The sequence below is a fragment of the Zeus faber genome, assembly GCF_960531495.2.
Source record: "Zeus faber genome assembly, chromosome: 20".
NCBI classification, from domain to species: domain Eukaryota; kingdom Metazoa; phylum Chordata; class Actinopteri; order Zeiformes; family Zeidae; genus Zeus; species Zeus faber.
In genome coordinates, this window is record NC_137207.1 from 28836131 (window position 1) to 28846298 (window position 10168).

The window sequence follows — 10168 nt, forward strand, 5'->3', positions numbered from 1 at the left end:
CATTTAGCAGATGCTTTTAACCAAAGCGACTTACAAGGGAGAATAACATTCAAGCTACATTGCAACAGAAACATTAGTGTAACAATTACTAAATACTGCTAAGTAGTGCTAAGTAATTGTAAGTTAGGAGAGGAGGTGCTCTCTGAAGTGTTGGGTCTTCAAGTGCTTCTTAAAGACAGAGACACCAGGCCCCTGCCCTGGTGGTTTTTGGCAGCTCGATGAGAAGGCCTACTGTGAGGAGAGGACTGACCTGTCACTCTGGTGCCAGGACAACAGCCTCCACCTGAACGTTAGCAAAACTAAGGAGCTGATGGTGGACTTTAGGCGTGGATTACAACCGAGGACACATGCGCCCTTGCAGATTAACGGGACCTCTGTCGACAGGGTGAGCAGCTTCAAGTACCTGGGAGTCCACATCACAGAGGATTTACATTTACATTTAGTCATTTAGCAGACGCTTTTATCCAAAGCGACTTACAATTGTTCAAACACCGACGGACGCAGCCATCAGGGGTTAAGTGTCTTGCTCAAGGACACTACAGCATGCTAGCAGGAGGAGCATGGGATCGAACCAGCAACCTTTAGATCACTAGACCACCAGCTCTACCTCCAGAGCTACCATCCCCACAACATTTTGTGATTTAACATGGACTTTACAAACAGACACTCTGGTGAGAAAGGCAGCGTCTGTACCACCTCAGGCAGCTGAGGAAATTCCGGGTCTCGGTGAGGATCCTCAAGTCCTTCTGCTGTGGAGCAGTGGAGAGCATCCTGACAGGCAACATCACTGCCTGGTTTGGGAACTGTACTGCTCAGGACAGGCGGGCCCTGCAGACGGTGGTGTGTTCAGCTGAACCACTGGAACTACCCTCCCCTCCCTGCAGGACTTATACATCAGGAGGTGTAGTAGCAGATCATGAAGGATACTCATCACCCCAACAATGGACTGTTCCAGCTGCTATGGTCAGGCATGCGTCTCCGCAGTCACACAGCAAAAACAGAGACTGAGACGGAGTTTCTTCTCGCAAGCCATAAGAACTGTCAATGCTCACCTCACCAGGTGTCCTCACTGAGCCACACACATAGGCTCCACTACCTTATTGTACTGTATGTAGCATACTGTACCACATACTGTGTCACTGTTCTGGGTTGTTCGGTGTTACCGTATTGCTGCGCCGTACTGTTGTATACTGTGCTGTATATCTCACAAACACTACCTCACTTTATTCACATACCACTTTAATGCACATATCTGTATAAACATAAATAGCCTATCCCATATACATAAGCCTATTCCCTTTATCTATTTTGTACCCCAACCCTGCATTACCCTTGAGTTCTTATTTTATTTTATTCTATATATTTTATTTTATTCTATAGTATTAGACTTACTGCATTACGTTTTAGGAATCAGTTGGTTAGTCAAGTAGAAATTCTTAGGTAGCTACTGTGTTCAGTCTAGAACATATTGTGTGTAATCACCGGGTGCGTTGCATTGACATTTCACTGCATATATGTATTAAAGTATGTATATGAATGTGACGAATAAACCTCTTGAATCTGGAATCTTGAATCATCTCACCTGAACATTTTCATGCTTCCCAAGGTACGTCATCTGGGCCAACTGCCTTACCACTCTTCATCTTCTTTAATGCTGTTGTCACCTCATCCTTGCTAATTTGCTGCACTTCTTGATCCACTATCCCTATATCATCCACACTTCTCTCCCTCTCATTTTCTTCATTCATCAACACCTCAAAATACTCCTTCCACCTTCCCAACAAACTCTCATCATAAGTCAGCACATTCCCATCATTGTCCTTCATCACTCTAACCTGCTATACATCCTTCCCAGCTTGGTCCCTTTGTCTTGACAATCGGTACAAGTTATTTTCTCCTTCCTTACTGTCCAACCTCTCATACAACTCGTCGTATGCCTTTTCCCTTGTCACTTCTTTCTTCGCTTTGCGCCACATCAGCTTGTACTCCTGTCTACTTTCTTCATCTCTCTAACTATACCATTTCTTCTTCGCAAACCTCTTCTGCTCTATGCTGTCCTGTACTTCCTCATTCCACCACCAAGAGTCCTTGTCTTCCTTCCTCTTCCCGCATACCGAGTACCTTCTTGGCTGCCCCCCTCACCACTTCTGCAGTTGTTTCCCAGTCATGTGGTAACCGTTGATTCCCATCTATTGCCTGCATTACCTCTTCCCTAAATTGCATGCAACACTCCTCCTTTTTCTGGTCACCTCCAAAACACTCTTGACATATTTTTCCTTCAAGACTATCCCTACCCCATTCCTCCTGCCATCCACTCCATGATAGAACAGTTTGTACCTGGCTCCGATACTCCTGGCCTTACCCCCCTTCCACCTGGTCTTTTGTACACGTAGTACATCTACCTTCCTTCTCTCCATCATGTCAGACAGCTCTCTTTCTTTACTCTTCATAGTGCCAACGTTCAAAGTTCCTACTCTCAACTCTACTCTCCTACCCTTCTTCCTCTCCTGCTGTCTCCAGACATGCCTTTCCCCTCTTCTTCTTCGGCTGACAGTAGCACAATTTCCACTGACACCCTGTTGCCTAACTGCATCAGTGGCGGTCATTGTTAACCCGGGCCTCGATCGATCCGGTATGGAAATCAGATTTGTTGTTCGAATGTTTCAATACACTATATTCACTATATATACTATATATACAAAATATGCACTATAAATGAGGTGAGATAATCACCTCCAAAATTTTCCCAACACCAGGTTCATTCATCCAGCTCCCAGAATGCAAATGGGGTTGGCGGACAAACAAAACCCCATGGCTACTTTAAATACTGCTGCATGAGCCAATTACGAACAGCTCAACAACACAACTCATTTTGTTTTTAAAGAAAAGCTTTTATTTAACAGTAAGAATATACATGTTTTATAAAAGTGGAATTATTTGAGTTTAAAAATATGGATAACACAACAAAATGTAGAGTTGAGGTGTCTAGGAATGTATGGCGCCCAAAGAAAGTCCCCATTGTATAATATAATTACTAACATATGTTGCCAGGGGTCTCAAGAGAGTGAGAGCCCATTGCCAGGGGCCCCGGTGATAAGGGAGGTGGAATGTGAACTGTGACCCATAGATTGGAATAAGATGGGCGACATTGTCTCTGGACAAGCATAAAAAGACACTCCCTAGTTCCATTCGGCAGGGAACATATTTGACTTCTCTTCGCTCCCAGACACTCCATGGCAAGTCTGGTTTGATGCTGTTCTTACTTGTAATAAACGTAATATTATAATCAAGTCAGCGTCAGCGGAGAGTCCATCTTCATCAACACATCGACGACAACAAAGAAACTACAGTCCATCAATATTATGAGTCTCAGAAAATCTGAAATCTGAAAATCTGAATCAACCTCAACGGACTTAATCACGACATCAACTTCTTCAGACGTATCGTCGGTCTCCTCCAGTGGTTCTTGAAAATATTCTGTTTCACCATCACATTAAGATTGAAATTCGATGTTTGAAATGTTCTCCAAGTCCGGAGTAATAACAGAATCAGCGTCGCTATTGTCGCTGTGGGAGAACTGACTATCATCACGGAAAATGTCCAATACGCGCTGCTAACACTGACCTCAATCGATTGCACTGGTCAGATTAAGGTCCGAAATATGATTCATAGCTTCCGCCACCCGCTTTGCGTAATCCATAACGATACGGAGAAGAAAGTTTTCACAGACAAGGGAGACCGATACACCCCCGTGCTATGCTTTAGCCATCTGTTTACGGAAGTAACGTAGGTGCATGACGTGTGACGCATTTCGTCTTCTTCTTCTATGCCCTTTTCAGAACTGTAGCTCCGTGTGTGTAAAAGTAGTAAAATTTAAAGGTTGAATTCTATCAAAACGGTTTCACATTGTGACTTCACATCACATGGAATATGGATGAATGATCTTCACGTGGACCCTCGCATTAAAGTTATTCAGCGCTGTTCCGCCTCCTGGTAAGTGAACTGCGTTTCCCCATGTAATCGAACCGGAATATTTAACTCAACGGTTTAACATTTTTATACTATTTACAAATCGAACTTGGTTTAGAAATTCCGTTGAGAGATAAAAAAAAAAACACAAAGGAACACGAATATGGAAAAATCGAATTTTCCTTCAAGAGTGTTTTTTTCAACTATTTGGTTGCTCCTGGCGATTTTTGAAATGTGCGAGATGGCGAGTTTTGCTGTGGTGGGACACATATATATTATATATACCATACACTGTATACATCTCATCTCATTACCAGTCTCAGTCTCTATATATAATGTATATATACGATATACACTATATATACTATATATACGATATACACTATATAAACTATATATACATTATATACACTATATATACCAGCCATGTCCCATTACCGTGAAATAACACAGGTCCTCGCTTATCGACCAATTCTCTTAACGACCTGATTGTAGGAATGGAACTCGGTCGTTAAGTGAGGAGTCCCTGTATTCCATCTACCCATCCATGTTGTTCATGTGAGAGGCTGGAGTCTCTCTCAGCTGATGGGGAGTAAGACGGGGGGGGCAGTGAGACAGGGAGGCATGACACGGGATACTGCATGGGATGGCAGTGTCCCAGTGTCACACTTTCACACCTACAGTTTAATAAGAGTCAAATTAACTGACACTGCATGTGGGAAGAAACAGAGTGACACAGAGAGACAGGGAGGTGGAGAGACAGGTAGACAGGGAGTCAGACAGGAAGACAGAGACACAGGTAGGCGGAGGGACAGGCAGGAGGGAGTGAGACAGGGAGGCAGAGAGAGACAGGGAGGCAGGTAGACAGGGAGTCAGTGAGACAGGGAGGCTGAGAGACAGGGAGGCAGGGAGAGACAGGGAGGCGGAGAGGCAGACAGGTAGACAGGGAGTCAGACAGGTAGACAGGGAGGGAAAGTCCTTCCCAAATATGGTTGTGCACTGGCCATCACAGGAATCTGAGATGGACATCACACAAGAATGTTAGAACCCCTTGGGTAGCCACCATATGGTGGCTGTTTCAAAAAAATTGCCATTTTGGCTGAATGATAATGATGTCGTTGGACATGTCTATTTGCGCTACGTTTCAGGCTTTTTTGCCCTTCATCAGGCTAGGCGTGTCCATGAAATGAGGGGAAAAAAACAAAATGTAAGAAAATAAGTTCTGTGTGAGAAGAAAAAAAAATAATGTGGGTTAGGGTTAGGGTTAGGGTGGGTGAGTACTGTATTGATGATCCCGTCTACCCAGTTTGGGTAGCCTGGTATGTATTGGTGAGTACTTTTCCTATGTTCCCCCCTGGCCAGCATGGTCAGTTTGGTATAAGGGACCAAAGGTAATGCACGGGCCGTCGCACGTTATCAAGATTCTCCAATCCCGTATTATGTTAGGTCGAGTGTTAGGTTCATGTTTTGTAGTTATCCCATTTGGGTTAAAGAATATAGGCATATTCTGGCTTCAAGGAGAAGTCCCCTAACGAGGGTTTAAGGTGACTTACATTTAAAAGGATGCTTGTTTCCACTTAGTAGTATAGGTCCAGAGTAATTTGTCTTATATTTGTTGTTTAGATGCTTTATTAGTCGTTGGTAGACGTAGTTGTTTTCTTTAAGAGTGGTTAAGAACACCTTATTTGTTTTTTGTTTCAAGTTGTTAAGAGTGGTTGAGAATACCCTGTTTGTTTTTTTGTTTCCAGTTGTTCAGAGTGGTTAAGAACACCTTATTTGTTCTTTCTCCGCATTTCTATATGATTACTTTTAGAAATTTAGGACACATTCATCAGTAGTGTACCTCAGGATCATTGAGTGTTTCAGCCTTTTAAACAAACTATACACCCTCTCCTTGAGGCAGGCCACCTGGGCTTCGTCAAGACCCTGGTGTGTGTCCCCCGGTCAATTGGTTTATTTTAGGAAATATTTCTACTCTTGTTGGTTGGATTTTGTTGAGTTTGGGTACGACCTCTATTTGTCCGTGGGATATCTATGTTCTTAGATTTTGTTGAGTATAGGTAAATTCCGTCTCAGTTTGTCATTGGGAAACTTCTTCCATTTTCAATTGGATTTTGTAGAGTTTGGGTACAACCTCTATTTGTCAGTGGGATATCTATGTTCTTAGATTTTGTTGAGTATAGGTAAGTTCCGTCTCAGTTTGTCATTGGGAAACTTCTTCCATTTTCAATTGGATTTTGTAGAGTTTGGGTACGACCTCTATTTGTCAGTGGGATATTTTTGTTCTTGGATTTTGTTGAGTTTGGGTACGACCTCTATTCGTCAATGGTTAGGGTTAGGATTTGGTTTAAGGGTTAGGATAAGGGTTAGGTTTAGGGTTAGGTTTGGGGTTAGGTTTAGGGCTAGGTCTTAGGGTTAACGTTAGGGTTAGGGTTAGGTTTAGAACCAGGGCTAGGCTTAGGTTTAGGGTTAGGCTAAGGGTTAGGTCTAGGGTTAGGTTTAGGGTTAAGTCTTAGGGTTAACGTTAGGGTTAGGGTTAGGTTTAGAGCTAGAGTTGGGGTTAGGGTTAGGGTCAGGGTTTTAGGATTAGGGTTGGAGAGGAGAGGGAAGTGGAGGAGAAGAATATGTAGAAGGGAGGTAGAGGGAAGGAGAGCCGTCTGTTCGGACTGCATTCTCCTCCTGCCTTTTCGGGCTATTCTCTACCGTCCCAGCTCTCTCAGTTTCCTGAGAGAAGGGGAAGAGAGTGAGAAAAAGAATGAAAAATGAAAAAAAATTATAAGCTAAGTTATTTTGTATAGTTGTTAATTTATGAGAATAGACTCTAATCAATAGTTGGAAGTTGTTGTACACCTTATCTTGCGCCATGTCAATGCCTTTAAGAGGTTAGGGTTAGGGTTAGGGTTAGGGTTAGGGTTAGGGTTAGGGTTAGGTTGGGTGAGTACTGTATTGATGATCCCGTCTACCCAGTTTGGGTAGCCTGGTATGTATTGGTGAGTACTTTTCCTATGTTCCCCCCTGGCCAGCATGGTCAGTTTGGTATAGGGGACCAAAGGTAATGCACGGGCCGTCGCACGTTATCAAGATTCTCCAATCCCGTATTATGTTAGGTAGAGTGTTAGGTTCATGTTTTGTAGTTATCCCATTTGGGTTAAAGAATATAGGCATATTCTGGCTTCAAGGAGAAGTCCCCTAACGAGGGTTTAAGGTGACTTACATTTAAAAGGATGCTTGTTTCCTCTTAGTAGTATAGGTCCAGAGTAATTTGTCTTATATTTGTGGTTGAGAATACCCTGTTTGTTTTTTTGTTTCCAGTTGTTAAGAGTGGTTAAGAACACCTTATTTGTTTTTGTTTCAAGTTGTTAAGAGTGGTTGAGAATACCCTGTTTGTTTTTTTGTTTCCTGTTGTTAAGAGTGGTTAAGAACACCTTATTTGTTCTTTCTCCGCATTTCTATATGATTACTTTTAGAAATTTAGGACACATTCATCAGTAGTGTACCTCAGGATCATTGAGTGTTTCAGCCTTTTAAACAAACTATACACCCTCTCCTTGAGGCAGGCCACCTGGGCTTCGTCAAGACCCTGGTGTGTGTCCCCCGGTCAATTGGTTTATTTTAGGAAATATTTCTACTCTTGTTGGTTGGATTTTGTTTAGTTTGGGTACGACCTCTATTTGTCCGTGGGATATCTATGTTCTTAGATTTTGTTGAGTATAGGTAAGCTCCGTCTCTGGTTGTCATTGGGAAACTTCTTCCATTTTCAATTGGATTTTGTAGAGTTTGGGTACGACCTCGATTTGTCAGTGGGATATCTATGTTCTTAGATTTTGTTGAGTATAGGTAAGTTCCGTCTCAGTTTGTCATTGGGAAACTTCTTCCATCTTCAATTGGATATTGTAGAGTTTGGGTACGACCTCTATTTGTCAGTGGGATATTTTTTTTCCTTGGATTTTGTTGAGTTTGGGTACGACCTCTATTCGTCAATGGTTAGGGTTAGGATTTGGTTTTAGGGTTAGGATAAGGGTTAGGTTTAGGGTTAGGTTTGGGGTTTGGTTTAGGGCTAGGTCTTAGGGTTAACGTTAGGGTTAGGGTTAGGTTTAGAACCAGGGCTAGGCTTAGGTTTAGGGTTAGGCTAAGGGTTAGGTTTAGGGTTAAGTCTTAGGGTTAACATTAGGGTTAGGGTTAGGTTTAGAGCTAGAGTTAGGGTTAGGGTTAGGGTCAGGGTTTTAGGATTAGGGTTGGAGAGGAGAGGGAAGTGGAGGAGAAGTATATGTAGAAGGGAGGTAGAGGGAAGGAGAGCCGTCTGTTCGGACTGCATTCTCCTCCTGCCTGTTCGGGCTATTCTCTACCGTCCCAGCTCTCTCAGTTTCCTGAGAGAAGGGGAAGAGAGTGAGAAAAAGAATGAAAAAAGAGAAAAAAAATTGTAAGCTAAGTTATTTTGTATAGTTGTTAATTTATGAGAATAGACTCTAATCAATAGTTGGAAGTTGTTGTACACCTTATCTTGCGCCATGTTAACGCCTTTAAGAGGAGGAAAGAAAGGGGAGAGAGATTTGGTAAGATAATACATATAATGGGTTATAAGGAGAATCTGCTTTCCGAGGCACAGGCTAGATTAGGTTGGGTGAGTACTGTATTGATGATCCCGTCTACCCAGTTTGGGTAGCCTGGTATGTATTGGTGAGTACTTTTCCTATGTTCCCCCCTGGCCAGCATGGTCAGTTTGGTATAGGGGACCAAAGGTAATGCACGGGCCGTCGCACGTTATCAAGATTCTCCAATCCCGTATTATGTTAGGTAGAGTGTTAGGTTCATGTTTTGTAGTTATCCCATTTGGGTTAAAGAATATAGGCATATTCTGGCTTCAAGGAGAAGTCCCCTAACGAGGGTTTAAGGTGACTTACATTTAAAAGGATGCTTGTTTCCTCTTAGTAGTATAGGTCCAGAGTAATTTGTCTTATATTTGTGATTGAGAATACCCTGTTTGTTTTTTTGTTTCCAGTTGTTAAGAGTGGTTAAGAACACCTTATTTGTTTTTTGTTTCAAGTTGTTAAGAGTGGTTGAGAATACCCTGTTTGTTTTTTTGTTTCCTGTTGTTAAGAGTGGTTAAGAACACCTTATTTGTTCTTTCTCCGCATTTCTATATGATTACTTTTAGAAATTTAGGACACATTCATCAGTAGTGTACCTCAGGATCATTGAGTGTTTCAGCCTTTTAAACAAACTATACACCCTCTCCTTGAGGCAGGCCACCTGGGCTTCGTCAAGACCCTGGTGTGTGTCCCCCGGTCAATTGGTTTATTTTAGGAAATATTTCTACTCTTGTTGGTTGGATTTTGTTTAGTTTGGGTACGACCTCTATTTGTCCGTGGGATATCTATGTTCTTAGATTTTGTTGAGTATAGGTAAGCTCCGTCTCTGGTTGTCATTGGGAAACTTCTTCCATTTTCAATTGGATTTTGTAGAGTTTGGGTACGACCTCGATTTGTCAGTGGGATATCTATGTTCTTAGATTTTGTTGAGTATAGGTAAGTTCCGTCTCAGTTTGTCATTGGGAAACTTCTTCCATCTTCAATTGGATATTGTAGAGTTTGGGTACGACCTCTATTTGTCAGTGGGATATTTTTTTTCCTTGGATTTTGTTGAGTTTGGGTACGACCTCTATTCGTCAATGGTTAGGGTTAGGATTTGGTTTTAGGGTTAGGATAAGGGTTAGGTTTAGGGTTAGGTTTGGGGTTTGGTTTAGGGCTAGGTCTTAGGGTTAACGTTAGGGTTAGGGTTAGGTTTAGAACCAGGGCTAGGCTTAGGTTTAGGGTTAGGCTAAGGGTTAGGTTTAGGGTTAAGTCTTAGGGTTAACATTAGGGTTAGGGTTAGGTTTAGAGCTAGAGTTAGGGTTAGGGTTAGGGTCAGGGTTTTAGGATTAGGGTTGGAGAGGAGAGGGAAGTGGAGGAGAAGTATATGTAGAAGGGAGGTAGAGGGAAGGAGAGCCGTCTGTTCGGACTGCATTCTCCTCCTGCCTGTTCGGGCTATTCTCTACCGTCCCAGCTCTCTCAGTTTCCTGAGAGAAGGGGAAGAGAGTGAGAAAAAGAATGAAAAAAGAGAAAAAAAATTGTAAGCTAAGTTATTTTGTATAGTTGTTAATTTATGAGAATAGACTCTAATCAATAGTTGGAAGTTGTTGTACACCTTATCTTGCGCCATG